This window comes from Cajanus cajan, chromosome 1 (assembly GCF_000230855.2).
Source record: "Cajanus cajan strain Asha chromosome 1, NIPB_CcT2T_4, whole genome shotgun sequence".
NCBI lineage: Eukaryota > Viridiplantae > Streptophyta > Magnoliopsida > Fabales > Fabaceae > Cajanus > Cajanus cajan.
In genome coordinates, this window is record NC_138517.1 from 23,830,438 (window position 1) to 23,849,618 (window position 19,181).

General features: G+C 32.0%; 1 long non-coding RNA gene across 1 annotated transcript; it reads right to left on the reverse strand.

Annotated features, from left to right (window-relative positions):
• Window positions 1–17,127: 17,127 nt before the first annotated feature.
• Window positions 17,128–18,835, reverse strand: LOC145959005 (uncharacterized). The gene is made up of 2 exons (XR_014434612.1): window positions 18,402–18,835; window positions 17,128–17,382 (listed from the first exon to the last, which is right to left on the reverse strand). It is a non-coding gene; the product is annotated as an uncharacterized LOC145959005 (long non-coding RNA).
• Window positions 18,836–19,181: the final 346 nt, after the last annotated feature.

Genomic DNA, 19,181 nt, shown 5'->3' on the forward strand with positions numbered 1-19,181 from the left:
ATTTGGAAGATAGTCGGTAGGCTAATCCCATAGGTGGCTTAGTTGAGCTAGCTAATGTCGTGGTAGGTCTAAACCTAGTTGTTCTATCCTGATAGAGTACTATACTTCCTTGTTTAAGTGGCAAAGCCTGAGAAACCGTTAAGTTGTGGATTGATATCCAAATTTGTTGTTTACCTAGCAAGCCCAAAAAGGTTCTTTGTTGTCGGTCCGGTAGGGCCTAGCCACTTAGACTGCTCACCCATGTTGTAGGAGATCTCCGAGTTGAAATGCGTGACGACGCATAAGTTGTTGATGAGTTGATTTGTTGTTGATATGAGTTATATATATGTTATTGTGTTGTTAAGCTGTGATTGTGTTGTATGTTGACCCTGTTGAGGATGATGATAGTGTTGTTATGTTGTAAGTTTCTTATTTGTATACAAGTTGATGATGATGTTAGCGTCGCTAGATTACATGTGTTGTAAGTTTCTTTTAAACATGTGTTGTGTTGAGGTGTGCAATACATGTGTTAGTTGTTGTTATGATGAATATGGTAACTATTCCAATAGTTTGTACAGTAGTTGCGTTGAAGTGTTGATACAGTGTTGATATAATGAATCAAGTTGAAATGATGTTAAGATGTTAGTATATGTGTTGTTATCTTCTATGTTGGATGTGAAGATGATTATATAGTTGGTGTGTTGCATATTTAATTATTATGAGTTGTTTATTGTCTCTAGCTTACCCTTGCATGTTTTCATGTGGTTTGGACTACGATGATCATACGGTGTATGGGAGCAGGACAGAGATAGGCTAGGAGATAGTTGCTAGAGGCCATAGGAGGTGCTTGGAGTTGGATTTTTTTGTAGGCTACCTTATAGTAGCATATTTTGTTGTATATAACTAGTTGTTATTGGTTGCTTGATTAGCAACTTGTGTTGTAATTATTTTATTATAATATTTTAGTATTTATATATATTCCGATAGTGTGTAGTGTTGTTCCGTAATGTGACGGCCATGACGGGTCGTTACACATGGCAAAAACATTTGGTATAGTTTTCATGATTTGAGATCAATATACGTGTTTCAGAAAACATACTCCATTGCATACTACATTAAAAAATCCATAACTGTGTTTCCGTTTTGTGTTTGCATATAGTTTTGTTTCTATCTCATGATTTTGCTCTCACATCGAAATGATTTTGCATTTCATTTTCTTAGGCTTGATCTGTTATGATCACAATGCATCATGTTATTTGTGCTTTGTTTTCAAATTCCAATTTGAAATATTTTTTCTTATTATTTTTTTATTTTAAGAAGATTGTGGTTACCATCACTAACTTGTGGGACTAATAGAATAGAAGATTATATATATATATATATATATATATATATATAAAAGATCAATTTTTTTTTGTTTTAATGTACACGTTATTTTTTAATAATTTTGATCCTTTATAAAAATCGTATGAATTGTGTGATAATAATTAATAAAAAAATAGAAAAGCCTTTTATATAAAAATTTTATCCCTACATGAAATCGTTGATAACTGCACACTACTCCAACGGACATGTGTATTTATACGAAGACACTATGGAAGTATGGAGTACCTTCTTTTCCACCAATATATTCTAATAAGAATTAGTTGCAAATTTAACACTATAACAAAATTTATTATTAATAATAATTATTTAATGATAATAATTTAATTGTCGTTATTTAATTATATAATAAAAATATTAATGACTAATATATAATAATTACTAAAAATGTATTTATATTATATTAAAGCTTCTTATTAGCAATAATTATTTATTGAGAAAAACTTAAGTCCTACATTGATTAGAGATAAAATAATTAAATAGTATATAAGTGAGTAATAATTATCACCTTACAAGTTAATTTTATAGGGTTGAGTTAGACTCCTAATTCACTATTATAAATTGATATCAAATCACTCATTATTACCAAGTTCAATAGTGTTATAAAACAATTAAAGAACAACTTTCACCTTATAAATCTCACATCTCTTAAGGGACAAGATAATTAAAAAAATATATAAATCAAAGACAACCCTCATCTTACAAATCCTACATTGACTAGAGATAAAAAATATATAAGTTATGAATTTGGAAAAGGAAATTATAGGAATAAATTATTTAAAATTTTACTAGAAAAGATAAAAGTCACTAAATGGATGAAAATGAAACAATTGAAAAAAAAAACTTTTAATAACCTTTAAAATGACTACTAGAATTGCTACTAAAAAAAATAAGTTTTCTTGACAATTTAGTAGGTCTTTACCAACATTTTATGTAAATATCGATAATAGTATTAGTGACCCTGGAAACACCAGCCATTGTTTAAATGCTGGTAAAAAAAATAATGATCATTTATATGATCGCTAAAGAATAAATTAATTGTCACAAAAAACTTATTTTAGTGTAGTGTAAATATGAGATCAACGTACATAATTTTGCATTTTTTTTATTGATCCAATATGTTATCTTATGAATATCAATGTGTTGTTTACCTTATAAGATTGATCTCCACCCCTTTAATATATGAGTTTATAATAACAATTTGTTTGAATACAAGTTAGAAGTATTTTTTTTTAGAGTTTCTCTAATTTCTACTAAAAATAAAGTATTATCTAATAAAGAAATTCTAAAAAATACTTATAAGTTTGTATTCAAAACAAACTCTAAATATATTTTGAATATTAATGTTTTCTTAAATTTGACTATCATGTCTCATGTTTTCCTAGCACAACCATGTGTAGAACTTTTTTTTAGGACTAAGGAAAACTTTTTATTTATGTTTTACACTAATACAATTAATTTTTTTATTTTTTTTTAATTCTTTAAAAAATAAAATTATTAATTAAAATTTAGTAACTAACAGAATTAATATCTAACTCGATGATAATTCATTCGTTCATATTAACATAACTAATCTTAAATTGAATCTAAACAAATAATTTTAAAAAATATAATGATAATAATTAAAATTATTATTTATAATATTCTATAAATATCGCAAGTATTTAAAGTTTTTTTAATATAATTTAATACTTGTAATTGAACATTAATGTGAAGAAAAGAAAAATACTAAAAAGGGATTGAATAATGTCACTCAAACACTCACTTTTCTATTTTGTGAAACAATAAAGTAATAATGTTCTAGTAAGGAGTGCACATGAAAGAGTAAATAGTCAAAATACAATGTGTTTTTATATTGGTTAGTCTCAACAATCAAGACTACATCCAATTATTGATCTAATCAAATTAAGTTCCACTATTTTATCCAAAATACAAGTATTCTTTGACTTGTCTCTTCAAATAACTACCCAAATAATCTTTTTACACAAAACTTCTCTAGGCTTCGACAATGAGTATTCTTTTATAGACAAATCTTTTTAGGTCCAAACTCGAGTATTCTTTTGTAAATAAGTCTCTCCGGATTTAAACCCAATAACTCAAAGTTATAAAGGTTTGCAAAGTTGTTTTGTTTTCCTTTCAAGATGTGATACAACAAGTTAAGTACAAAAGCCCTTTACAATTGATTTTCTCTTCTTTTTTATATCATTATTTTGTCACATCATTACTTCTTTCTTAACTTCAAACCTCTTTTTATAATGTTTTAGTAAAGATGACCATTGCAAACCCTTAAGTTTTTCTCTCATGTCTTGCTTTGTCTATCTTCATTATTTGCTTTTTGAGAAGACAAGTGTTCATTGGTGTAATAAATATTTGCATTAAATACTTTCACCAAATTGTCACTTTTTATCTAATCAGAAAAGTTATTTATCACCTTTTAGATACCAAATAGCTAGAACCATGTGTGTTAGGATGCTACAATGATGAAATAACTCTTAACTAAAACTTTCCATGTTTGTAGGGATCTACTTGTCCTTTCCTGACACAAAGTATGTCTTTCTTTCATATTTTTTTTTGTAAAATGTTGGTACCAAAAAAGTATTTTTAAATTTGATTTCTTAAGAAAATATTCAGACATAGTTAATTCCTTGTTTAGAGATCATAAATGATAAAAATTTAATGCATATATTTTTTTTATGACTAGAGGGTTTGTCTTAGTCCATAATAGAACAATTTTAATACAACTTTCATCCTATACAAAGATTCGTCTTACTAATAAGTTCTGTCTTAATAGAAGGTTCATTTTACTCATTTAAAAACTTATTCTATTGATAAAAAAAAACCTTTTTATTTGTTTACAACAAAACTTAAAATTAAAGGATTTAAGATTATGTTTTGACCTAAGAATTAATTTGTTTTATTCATATTTTTCTTGAGCTATTATTAATGAGGGAAAAAGTAATGAGCACCGATATAATTAATGCAATATTTCTTTCAATTCACTTTCTTTTAAATTTTTCATCAATTGGAATTTAAATGAAAAAAAAACTATGATAATTTCATAATAAAAAGTCATTATTTGTTCTTTTAATTCTAAATTTCTTTTTATTTTAACTTTTAATATATGAAAAAGTGATATATAAAAATAGAATTAATAAATGAGTATAATTCGTAATAAATAGATGATTGACATATTTATTCTTTATTAATAGTTTAATTCCAATATAATAGACAAATATTTGTAATAAGGGATAAATTTTAAGAATTAATTAAGATAAAATTCAAATCAAGGTATTTATGTATATGAATGGTAAATTTTAAAGATTAATTATAATACAATTAAAATTTATGGTATATATTAGTTAATGAGAAAATTTAATAATCAATTAAAATAAAATGAAAATTTTCTAATATCTATTTGAAAAAAAGAGTAAAATTTAGAAGATTTATATTGTGTTTAGTTTAAAGAATGAGAGGAAAAGGAAGAGAATTTAATGCAAGAGGAAGGAAAGGGAGGGAAAAAAAGTTAAAAATTTCAATTAATTGAGAGAATAAAAAAGAGAGAAAATATAACTTTTTTCTTGTTTGGTTCAGAAAAAAAAAATAAAAATTTTAAAATCAATTTACTTAATATTTTTATGATTTTAAAATTAAAAATATAAATAAAAATATTCTACATATCATATTCTAAATATTTTAAAATTTCTTCACTCCAAATCTTCCCATATTAAAGAGGTAAAATAAGACCACTAGGGTTAGCCTAGTAGTTAGGTGGGGAGGGGTAGTTAGAAGCATGAAGACCTAGGTTCAATTTTCATTACGACCATCTTTGTAATCTTTCCTATTTTTTCAAAAAAAAAAAAGAAAAGAAAAAGAGGTAAAATAGGATTAGGAGGGATATTATCCTCCCCTTCTCTCCTTCTAAATTAAATCATATAAAACAATTTTTTTTTATAAAAAAATCTCTCCTCTCCCTTCCTTTCCCTCCATCAACGACTACATTAAGCATTATATTTTATTTTTTGAATACCAATTGGAATGAAGATTAGTGAGAAGTAAGTGTGAAAGGTGAGGCAACTAGGAAGAGCCAAAAGCAACAAACCAAATAGTGAGGTTGGCAGTTCCATATGTGTTAGTGTTACTTTCACCATTCTTTTTCTTCTTTCTTTTTTGTCATTACTCATTTTATCTTCTCAATTTCTCTCTCTTGGTGTGTCTCTAGTAAGTGTAAGTGAATGATGGAGAGAGATAAATCTTGACTATCTCTATCATAATTCATAACCCTTCCCATCATACCACTCCAAAGTGGGCCCCATACTCTCTTAAACACCTTGTAATAATAATACCAAATAATACCCTCCTTTTCACCGTTTTCTTTTTATTCTAATTTTTTTTCCTTCCATATTTTGTAAATTTTAAGTTTCATTGATTATATTTTGGTTTAATATTTTAGTAACACTGATTTTTTTTCTCAAACTAAAATGATTATATATATATATTTATATAATTTTAATTGAGTATTTTTTTTGATAAAATTTTTAATTGAGTATTAACAAGTAATAAAATTGGCACAAATTTTATTTTTCTGATTTTTTAGTATAAATAAAATAAATTATTTTTGTTACTCTCAAGTGTAAAAAACTTTCAATTTCAACTAGCTTTATTTTATAAAATTTTATTATTTTTATTTAAGGTTGGAATTAATTCGAACTGAGTTAAATTCAATTTTGCTAGACTTGACTTAATAATATTACATCTGATTTTATAAGTGGCAAAAAAATTACATTAACAAATATTTGTAGATAAAATTTATTATAAATTTTAAATGAATAATTAAATGAGTATTGTTTAATAATGAGGTGAAGACGGATAGTGAGATATCCATATTCGTGAGAACCCATCTTTTAATAATATTAAAAAATATTTATAATTATAAATAAAGTAATTTAAATAGATTTATTTTTACACTAAATATATGCTTCATGATTTTTTAGTATAAATATATGTTACAAAATCATATTATAATATATATATATATATATATATTTTAAATTATTTAATTTTAATTTAATTTTATATCGTATATTTTTTATTTAAAATTTTACATCTTCTCAAATATCTATGGATACCCATTGCACAAATATATGAAAAATTCATAGATATCTTTTAAATGATACCCTCATCAAATGAGATAATTGATGGATAGTTACTTCAATTGCCTACCCTACCCTGTTTCCATATTTGTATCTATTTATAAGACTCACTTAGAATAATTATTTGTTCTTTATGTAATAAATAATTCATAATATTTGATGTATTAATTATTTTTAGACTAAACTTTTTTTAATTAAAACATGTTTTCTTAATTTGATAAAATACATTAATTATAAACTCTTTAAAAATACACGCATTCTATTTGATTAGGAGAATAAAAAATATTAATTATGAGAGAGAAATAATATATGACATGCACTCTAATCATACAAAAGAGATATGAATATTAATTAAGAAAGAAAAAGTAGTACAATAATAATTTTGAAAAGAAAAAGAATATAAATTTATTGTTATAAACTAAATTAATTATTTTTCTTAATTGAATATTTGAGTCTTATATATAATAATCTAGGTAATATTGGGTTTAGTTCGAAACTTGACTTGAGTTTGACATGTACCTTTTTCAACTTAAACTCAATTATATTCAAGCTCATTAATAATTTGATTCAATTTGTTAGCTCAAATTGCATGATCAAGAGTCAATTATTTTAAAAAAATTTATACATTTCAAAATTTCAGTTTATTAATTTAATTTAGATAAAATAATTGTTTATTTATTTTTTTGAAAAAATTTACTTATTATTTTTTTGTTTTACAAAATTACAAAATATGACTTAAAAAAAACATAATTACAACCAAAGTCTACATAAATTAAAACTACTTCACCTTTTATAAAATAACAGAAAACTTGGTCCATAACTATGACACCCTAAGGTGCCCACTTATTTTATTATTATTATTGATTTATAGTTAAGTTTTGAAAATTTTCCCCCAAAATCTTAATAAGTTGAAATTAAATAAAAATTAATTATATAAATTATATATTTATGTATCGAATTGATTCATGAACCAAAGGAGATGGACTACATGCAATTTAAAATTGACATATTTATTTATTGAACTCAATTTTTCACTTAAATTCAACTCATTTATTTCATAATTAAGTTCAACATACTAATTATCAAATTGAGTTTTAAATTATTTTTGAATTTATTTAGTTCAATATAACTCTTGAATTTCATAACACTCTTCATTTAAGTAAGATCGTATTTCAAATAATTATTTTTATTCTTAAACATCAAATTTCAAAAAAGATTATTTAGTAAAAAATATGTTACTTTTTAGGTGAAATTAATTATATTAATTAAATATTTAATTAGTGTGAATTAATTATTATTATTTTTACTTATATCCAGAATTGAAGGAAATATTTTTAAACAATTTAAAACAAATTGTCTTTAAAGATCCAATTACAAAAACTATACAAACTTAGGGACTCAATTACAAGTTGTTTTAATTTTATTTTATTTTTCTTATTAAAAACCATAATATTATACTATTTCAACCTTGGCCTTATTTTTTCACATAAACTCTTATTTAAAGTAATTACATTAAATGTTAAAAAAAAGAATTAAATACATTTACATTATACACTTATTAAATGTTTCCTAATATGTTTGCATTAAACATTATAGTTTTGTAGTATCAAAGAGAGTGGTAATGTAAAATTTACACTATAATCAAACTACAAATTATAAAAGTTTTTACATTAACAAAGTATCCTATTAAACTAAAATAACAATTAATGAGTAAATAAATTATAACTTGACACTAGTATCCAATATGGTTAATTTGTTTAATTTTATAGAAGCTGTATATATTTTTTTGACCGCAGAAACTATGTGTCTTAAAAATTTTGTTAATATTATTTGTTTTTTAAATCAACCATAAATAGGATGTTCGGCTAGAATCCCAAAACATTCCTAATAAACTTTAATTCTTTGGCCGAAATGATATTATCCTTCTTTAAAAACGTGTTTTGTAATAATCAAATTCAATTTTTCTCTAACAAGCTCGGTTTATGTTCCTGGCCAAACAATACTTATTAATTTATGACTCCACTCATTCATTAATTAATTAAGTTTAATTTTTATTTTTCTGTTAGTTTCAATAGTTTGATCAACTATACCTCCGAGTAGTTATTTTAACAACTCAATTTTCAATTTTTGTTTGAGGGTCCAAAGGCCCAATAAGGGTGATTTAGTAACCCAGAATGGGCCGTTTCCAAATCGGAACGGGTCGTTTCAAATGATTAAAACGAGAGTGATTTTGTATACCAGAACGGGTCGTTAATGTGACACCCTTACTATCCCAACACAGACATTGTAATAATATAATTAAATTAAGAAAAATAAACTTTCAAAGTTGGTAAAAGGGTTTACATAAAAACCTTTAAAAACATTCTTTGATATTCAAAATATTTTGAAAATGAAACTTGGAAAATAAAACATAAGAGGTTATAAAATGTTTTCAAAATATTAAGTATAACTCCATTTACAAATAAATTCCATGTCCTAGAAGTCCTCTGCCCCGATGTCACAATATCAGAGCATACCCATAACTCAACTGTTGGCATTCTAGATGTCACTCATAGCCGGATCTTCCTCACCTAAAACATCCACAAATTATACGGTGAGAAAAGAAAACATCTATATGAAAAGCACACAAGAAAAATCCACAATATCGTCTTATCATAACTCATTATTTATTAAGGTATTTACAAGCATTTCTATCTATCCTAATTCTATCAATCACGCAACATCTTCACATCACAAATCTTGCAATTAACCCTATGCCAAGGTCACGCCTGTAGCATCTCTTGCTCGAGGTCGTGTCTCCCCCGACATAAGCATTAATTGCCTCACACATCCCACCTTATGCCAAGGTCACGCCTGTAGCATCTCTTTCTCAAGGTCGTGCCACCCCCGACATAAGCATGAGAAATCACACATCATGTACTGTGCCAAGGTCACGCCTACAACATCTCTTGCTCGAGGCTGTGCCACCCCCGACATAAGCATGAGGAATCACCCATCCCATACTATGCCAAGGTCACGCCTATAACATTTCTTGCCTAAGGTCGTGCCACCCCTGGTCACAAGTGTGAGGAACCACAATCACATTCTCATTCACATCCACATTCACATCCACATTCACATCCACATCCACATCCACATCTCAATTCCACAATACATACACAATCCACACAAAATGGTGGTTCACATACCCCTCAAGTAATTCACCATGAATCCTCACCTAGATCATCAATTTTATCAAATAATATAACAATAACATTCATAAATTAATATAATAATTAATAGAATTAGCAATTTAATATAATCTTAACATAAACGGTAAAATCCCCAATTATTCCAAAACCTAACTCACAGGCACTTTTCTACAATTTCGTTCTCTCTCCCAAATCATCATTTTTACAAATTAAATATATATTCATAATCCTAAATATATACAGAATCACATAAGACCAATAATTCTCCAAACAGAAGTAATTATAAAATTACTCATAATCCTACGAGCTTCCTCTTTTACCCAATTCCCTCATGTAACTTTGCATACAAATAATCCCTCTTTCCCCCGTACCTTGATAAGTAGTAGCTGAACTTACGCAAGATCTGGTTGGTGTGACACCCTCTACCCCATTATTAATATACAACAAATACAACAATAAAATATTTCTTTTCTTCTTTTTGGGTAAATAAAATCTTTCATAGTTGACAAATATTTCAAATATAACAAGGTAGAAGATTCACATTCGTAACTCATAAATCATAACTCCAGTGTAGAAATTATAAAAGAAAAGAAGTTAAGATTTTCAATACAATTTAGTGTAAAACAAGAAATCATATATATACAAATAATAATAAAGGAAATATAAATTAACTCCAGTAAAGGTGGCAGTGCCTCCTAGTTAGGAATCAATTTATATTTTCCAAATCATGTAATAAAATATAACAAGGATATTCATTCTGGTCTTTTATCAAGAACGTTCAAATTACAATTCTTAACATACATTTTCCTTGAATTATAAACTTTATCTACGTTATCTCTTCGTTAGAAATTACAAAGAAGAGAAACTAAAGTTATAAAAACAATAACATATTAAACTAAAAATAACTATGCCCCGATGTCACATCCTATCAGAGCATGCCCAATTGAAGCCTTTAAGCCTCATCACCAACATTCTCATGATGCTGATCATCTGCAGCACAATTTAAAACGTATACAAAACAACAAGGGAGTGAGAAACATCTCACTCAGTTTCAGGAGCAGAAATAACTGCTAGATAGCACACACACACACAACATATATAAGTCACATGTAAACAATACATAAATAGTCAATATCACATATATATACTCATTTATCATGCTTATGATGTCATGGACTCAACTCATAAATGCATGCATGTGGCGCCATACGGAAGATTCACAATTCATCGTTGGTGATCCTAAGGTACACCTGGTTACATCACTGGTGACCCTAAGGTACACCTTGTTAGCATGTTACATCGTGGGTGACCCTAAGGTACACCTTGTTAGTCGTGGGTGACCATAAGGTACACCTTGTTAGCATGTTACATCGTGGGTGACCATAAAGTACACCTTGTTAGTCGTGGGTATGCGGCCTCAGCGGCACACCTGGAGTAATATATGCATATGATGCATGTCATACATTCATAATCTCATGGACTCAACATTTAACTTATTACATAATTTCATTTAGTACATCATATCATTATTTGTCATAGTATCATAATCATAGTTTGTCTCAATAGTCCATTCTTAGGTCTCATGTCATTTGTCCATATTTCACATGGTCATGTCATCAATACTCCTCATAAGGTCCGCATAGGTATTCATAGAGAGCATTCTTGTTCATATTAAAACTCATTTATTATTAACATTAATTTCATACTCATTTATTACTTTCAACAAAGAACAAAGTATAATAAATAGAAAATCGGACAGAACAACGGCACCTTTAACAAAAACAGAGTAGAGTAAATAGAAAATCAAACAGAACAACGGCACCTTCAACAAACAACAAAGTAAAGTAAATAGAAAATCAGACAGAACAACGGCAAGGGATTGGGGGCCAATCCGACAAACAACTACCCAACAATTATCCCCACACCCCTGAGCGAGGTTCTCACTCCCCCCCTTACCTGGATAGGCGGAGTTGGAACTTGGGCAGGACCTCCTCCTCTGGATCCCCTCTTTCTTTTCCTTTTCTCTCTCTTTCTCTCTCTCTCTTCTCTTTCTCTCTCTAGGATTTCACTTCTTCTCTGTATAAAAATTTTCACCCCCCTGCCCTATTTATAGGCAAACTGGTGTACCCGGAACGGCCCGTATTGAATTCGGAACGGCCCGTTCCGGATCCTTCAAATTTGTGCAAATTTCTCAACTGGAACGGCCCGTTCCAAAATCGGAACGGCCCGTTCCCAAAAAGCAGAACGGCCCGTTCTAAAACCAGAACGGCCCGTTCTTAATCTCAGCAGAACGGCTCGTTCTCCATCCGGAACGGCCCGTTCTCCATACCAGAACGGCCCGTTCCAGGCCCGTTCTGGGACTACAAAAACCTCACATTTTCAACATTTGGAACGGCCCGTTCCACTTTTGGAACGGCCCGTTCCGAAACCCAAAATATCCCTATAACTTTATTAAAATTACGAAAATGCCATTAACAAAAATAATAATAATAAAAATTTGGGTGTTACAATTCTCCCCTCCTTTTAGAAATTTCGTCCCCGAAATTTACCTGAAAACAGAAATGGATGAGCTTCTCGCATCTTGCTTTCTAATTCCCATGTAGCACTTTCTTCAATATTTCCTCCCCAAACGACCTTAACCAAAGGGATTTCCTTTCCTCTTAGTTGTTTCACTCTCGTGTCATCAATCCTTAGAGGAACCGTTTCATAAGTAAGATTATCCTTCAACTGAATGTTGTCAGACTCAATGATATGGGAAGGATCATGGACATACTTTCTGAGTTGGGAAACATGAAAGACACTATGGAGATTTGAAAGAGATGGAGGCAAAGCAATTTGATAGGCCACTTCACCGATTCTTTTAAGAATTTGATAAGGACCAATGAAACGTGGAGTAAGCTTACGGGATTTCAGTGCTCTGCCTACTCCTGTCCAAGGAGTGACTTTAAGGAATACATGATCACCTTCTTTAAACTTAAGGTCTTTTCTCCTCTTGTCATTATAACTCTTTTGCCTACTCTGAGTTGCTCTCATCTTCTCTTGGATCATCTTAACCTGTTCAGTAGTTTGTTGAACTATCTCAGGTCCTAACATGACATTCTCTCCAGGTTCTACCCAACATAAAGGTGTTCTACATCTCCTACCATACAGAGCCTCATATGGTGCCATCCCAATACTAGAATGGTAGCTATTATTGTAGGTAAATTCTATCAAAGGTAGGAAACTATCCCAACTACCCCCACGTTCTAAGATGCAAGCCCTCAACAAGTCTTCCAAAGATTGTATGGTTCTCTCAGTTTGGCCATCTGTTTGGGGATGGTAAGCTGAACTCAATCTAAGCTTAGTGCCTAAAGCCTTATGCAAACTCTCCCAAAATCTAGAGGTGAACCTAGGATCTCTATCAGACACAATACTAGTAGGAACTCCATGCAACCTCACGATCTCACTGATGTACAACTTGGTTAACCTCTCCAAAGAGTACCTAATATTAATGGGAATAAAATGGGCAGACTTAGTCAATCTATCCACAATGACCCATATAGCATCCAAGTTCTTCACAGTCTTAGGTAACCCAACTACAAAATCCATAGAGATGCTATCCCACTTCCACACAGGCACATCTAAAGGTTGCATCAAACCTGAAGGTTTTTGGTGTTCTACCTTAGCTTTCTGACATACTAAGCAAGCATACACAAATTCCTCCACTTCCCTCTTCATCTTAGGCCACCAAAACATCTTCTTAAGGTCTTGGTACATCTTAGTGGCTCCTGGATGGATACTAAGGATACTCTTATGACCTTCTTCCAGGATTGCTCTCTTAAGTTCTGGCACACTAGGAATGCACAACCTATCCTTAAATCTTAAAACTCCATCCACTCCAATTCTAAACTCACTTTTCACACCTTGATTCAACTTCTCTACCCGACTCAATAAGAAAGGATCCATCTTCTGACCTTCTCTAATCTCATCTATCAAGCTATTAGTCACTCTTAAAGCTCCCAACTTAATACTCTTAGAGGTCAACTCACACCCTAAGCTCATATCCCTAAACTCCTCAATCATTTGCATTTCCCTAATCATCAAGGAAGACATTCTCAAAGATTTTCTACTCAAAGCATCAGCTACAACATTAGCCTTGCCAGGGTGATAATTCAATTGAAAGTCATAATCCTTAAGAAACTCTAACCATCTCCTCTGCCTCATATTCAATTCCTTTTGGTCAAACAAGTACTTAAGGCTTTTATGGTCACTAAAAACCTCAAATCTAGACCCAAACAAGTAATGTCTCCACAACTTGAGCACAAAAACTATTGCAGCTAACTCAAGGTCATGGGTAGGATAGTTTTGCTCATGAATTTTAAGTTGTCTTGAAGCATAGGCTACTACCTTACCCTCCTGCATAAGTACTCCTCCTAAACCCAATTTAGAAGCATCACAAAATACCTCAAAAGTCTTACTAGGATCAGGTAACACTAACACAGGAGCACTAGTTAATCTCCTCTTAAGCTCTTGAAAACTCTCCTGACACCTAGAATCCCACACAAAAGGTTGGTCTTTCTTCGTCAGCTTAGTCAAAGGAAGAGCTAGCCTAGAGAAATTCTCTATGAACCTTCTGTAATAACCAGCTAGTCCTAGGAAACTCCTAATCTCAAATACTGATTTAGGTGTTCTCCACTCTAACACAGCTTCTACCTTAGCAGGATCTACAGCTATTCTACCCTTGGATATCACATGTCCTAGAAAGTTCACACTATCCAACCAAAATTCACATTTTGACAATTTAGCATACAACTGTTTCTCCTTAAGGGTTTGAAGAACGATCCTAAGGTGCTCAACATGCTCTTCCCTAGTCTTGGAATACACTAGGATATCATCTATGAAGACCACTACAAATCTATCCAAGTAAGGGTGAAAGATCCTATTCATGTAGTCCATAAAAACACCAGGTGCATTAGTCACACCAAAAGGCATAACTAAATACTCATAGTGCCCATAGCGGGTTCTAAAGGCAGTCTTAGGAACATCCTCAGCTCTCACTCTAATCTGATGGTATCCTGACCTTAAATCTATCTTACTGAACACACAAGCTCCAACTAGTTGATCCATAAGGTCATCTATCCTAGGCAAAGGATACTTATTCTTAATGGTCACTTTATTCAGTTGCCTATAGTCTACGCACAACCTCATGCTCCCATCTTTCTTCTTAACCAATAAAACAGGCGCTCCCCAAGGCGAAACACTAGGCCTAATGAATTGTTTTCCTTGTAATTCCTCTATTTGTTTCTTAAGCTCAACTAACTCTTTAGGGGACATCCTATAGGGTGCTATAGATATAGGTGGGGTACCTGGTACTAAGTCTATGCTAAACTCAATCTCTCTCTCAGGTGGTAAACTAGACACATCCTTAGGAAATACTTCTGGAAATTCTCTCACTAAGGGAATCTCATCTAGCTTACTATCAGTCTCAAGTGTTAAAGAAGCTAAGATCATGTACACTCTTTCATTGTCTTTTAAACAAGTTTTAATGTCAGCAGCACTAAGAAATTCCGTACTCTTACATTCATCAAAGGAAATAGATTTCTCAAAGCAGTTTAAAAGGACATGGTGAGAAGATAACCAATCCATGCCAAGAATTACATCTAATTGACTAAGAGGCAAACAAATTAAGTCAACTAGAAACTGCTTATCAGAAACTGTCAAAGGACATTTCAAACACACTAGGGATGTAGTCACAGGACCATTAGTAGGGGTTTCAACAACTAGATCAAAATCTAACAAAGACACAGGCAAATTCAATTTTTGGACACAAGAGACAGAAATAAAGGAATGAGTTGCACCAGAATCAAATAGTACAACAAAAGGAGTCTCAACTATGAAACAAGTACCTTGTATCAAATTTTCTGACCGAGAAGCTTCAGTACCACTAAGAGCAAATACTCTCCCCACAGTCTTTGGACGCTCAGTTTGCGAACCCGATCCAATAACACGTGTTCTTCGTGGTTCAGGACATTGGGTGCTGATGTGACCCTTGCCACTACAATTGAAGCAGGTAATCTCCTTGTCAAGACACTCAGACTGATTATGACCAACACGTCCACACTTCCCACATCTTCCTGAAGGAGTGGACACAGACCCTCCAACACTTCCAGTAGCACTAACAGTGGATCCTCTAGTAAACAACTTACTTTTATTAGCAGCAGCTTTACTCCCTTGAAATCTATTAGAAGCGAAGTAAGGCTTACTCCTTCTCGAAGTACTAGAACTCACAGCACGGATAGGACCTCCAACTCCTTTATAAAAAGCAGCACGAGCACGGTTGTCATGATCATAAATGCTGCACTTATTGACCAGAGTGGGAAAGTGATATATCTCCTGATAGTTAATTGCAGTTTTCACTTCAGGACGCAGACCATTTACAAATTTTATGCATTTAGCTCTTTCACCACCCTCACCATGGTAGTGTGTACAATAACGAACCAAAGCATCAAATTTGGCAGCATACACAGCCACTGTGTCGTTCCCTTGATTCAGCTCAAGGAATTCCATTTCTTTCCGACTTCTCACATCATCCGGGAAATACTTCTCAAGAAAGACCTTCTTGAAGTTGTCCCAATTCAAGTGCACCCCTCCATCAATCATCCTCCGAAGTGCTCCTTCCCACCAAAAGTGAGCATCAGCAGTCAACATGAATGTGGCCAACTTCACCTTCTGAGCGATGGGACAATCCATAACATTGAAAATTTTCTCTATTTCTGTTAGCCAATTCATAGCAGCATCTGGGTCATATCCTCCTTTAAAGGTAGGTGGGTGATTTCGTTGAAATTGCTCCAACCAGTTAGGAGTAACTTCAGTCCTATTGTTATTATTCATAGCTTGTGCTAATGCTTGAAGAGCATCGGCAATCGCACGATCATTTCTACCAGCCATAGTCTAAGAAAATAATACAATCAATAAACATAATCAATCATCATACTAGCATAACAAGTTTAACAATCAGTTTAGTCCATCATTCATGTACCAAATAAACATAATAAATCAAGTAAGCATAGTAAACTCATAACTCACGGTCGATTAGATCGACCTGCTCTGATACCACTAAATGTGACACCCTCTACCCCATTATTAATATACAACAAATACAACAATAAAATATTTCTTTTCTTCTTTTTGGGTAAATAAAATCTTTCATAGTTGACAAATATTTTAAATATAACAAGGTAGAAGATTCACATTCGTAACTCATAAATCATAACTCTAGTGTAGAAATTATAAAAGAAAAGAAGTTAAGATTTTCAATACAATTTAGTGTAAAACAAGAAATCATATATATACAAATAATAATAAAGGAAATATAAATTAACTCCAGTAAAGGTGGCAGTGCCTCCTAGTTAGGAATCAATTTATATTTTCCAAATCATGTAATAAAATATAACAAGGATATTCATTCTGGTCTTTTATCAAGAACGTTCAAATTACAATTCTTAACATACATTTTCCTTGAATTATAAACTTTATCTACGTTATCTCTTCGTTAGAAATTACAAAGAAGAGAAACTAAAGTTATAAAAACAATAACATATTAAACTAAAAATAACTATGCCCCGATGTCACATCCTATCAGAGCATGCCCAATTGAAGCCTTTAAGCCTCATCACCAACATTCTCATGATGCTGATCATCTGCAGCACAATTTAAAACGTATACAAAACAACAAGGGAGTGAGAAACATCTCACTCAGTTTCAGGAGCAGAAATAACTGCTAGATAGCACACACACACACAACATATATAAGTCACATGTAAACAATACATAAATAGTCAATATCACATATATATACTCATTTATCATGCTTATGATGTCATGGACTCAACTCATAAATGCATGCATGTGGCGCCATACGGAAGATTCACAATTCATCGTTGGTGATCCTAAGGTACACCTGGTTACATCACTGGTGACCCTAAGGTACACCTTGTTAGCATGTTACATCGTGGGTGACCCTAAGGTACACCTTGTTAGTCGTGGGTGACCATAAGGTACACCTTGTTAGCATGTTACATCGTGGGTGACCATAAAGTACACCTTGTTAGTCGTGGGTATGCGGCCTCAGCGGCACACCTGGAGTAATATATGCATATGATGCATGTCATACATTCATAATCTCATGGACTCAACATTTAACTTATTACATAATTTCATTTAGTACATCATATCATTATTTGTCATAGTATCATAATCATAGTTTGTCTCAATAGTCCATTCTTAGGTCTCATGTCATTTGTCCATATTTCACATGGTCATGTCATCAATACTCCTCATAAGGTCCGCATAGGTATTCATAGAGAGCATTCTTGTTCATATTAAAACTCATTTATTATTAACATTAATTTCATACTCATTTATTACTTTCAACAAAGAACAAAGTATAATAAATAGAAAATCGGACAGAACAACGGCACCTTTAACAAAAACAGAGTAGAGTAAATAGAAAATCAAACAGAACAACGGCACCTTCAACAAACAACAAAGTAAAGTAAATAGAAAATCAAACAGAACAACGGCATCCTCAACAAGGAACAAAATAGAGTAAATAGAAAATCAGACAGAACAACGGCAAGGGATTGGGGGCCAATCCGACAAACAACTACCCAACAATTATCCCCACACCCCTGAGCGAGGTTCTCACTCCCCCCCTTACCTGGATAGGCGGAGTTGGAACTTGGGCAGGACCTCCTCCTCTGGATCCCCTCTTTCTTTTCCTTTTCTCTCTCTTTCTCTCTCTCTCTCTTCTCTTTCTCTCTCTAGGATTTCACTTCTTCTCTGTATAAAAATTTTCACCCCCCCTGCCCTATTTATAGGCAAACTGGTGTACCCGGAACGGCCCGTATTGAATTCGGAACGGCCCGTTCCGGATCCTTCGAATTTGTGCAAATTTCTCAACTGGAACGGCCCGTTCCAAAATCGGAACGGCCCGTTCCCAAAAAGCAGAACGGCCCGTTCTAAAACCAGAACGGCCCGTTCTTAATCTCAGCAGAACGGCTCGTTCTCCATCCGGAACGGCCCGTTCTCCATACCAGAACGGCCCGTTCCAGGCCCGTTCTGGGACTACAAAAACCTCACATTTTCAACATTTGGAACGCCCCGTTCCACTTTTGGAACGGCCCATTCCGAAACCCAAAATATCCCTATAACTTTATTAAAATTACGAAAATGCCATTAACAAAAATAATAATAATAAAAATTTGGGTGTTACAGTTGGTCTCCCTCGCTGGGTTCCCCTCGGTCTGAAGCAGAAAGTAGAGGGAAAGAAGAGAGAGCATAACAAAAGAAATCAAAAAATGAGAGGTGTGCTTTTTGGGAGTGGTAGAGTGCTCTATTTATAAGCATTAGGCTTCGCCGGAACGACAAATCAGGAACGGCCCATTCTGGACCCTTAACTCACGACTAAAAATCACATCTAGAACGGCCCATTCTCAAA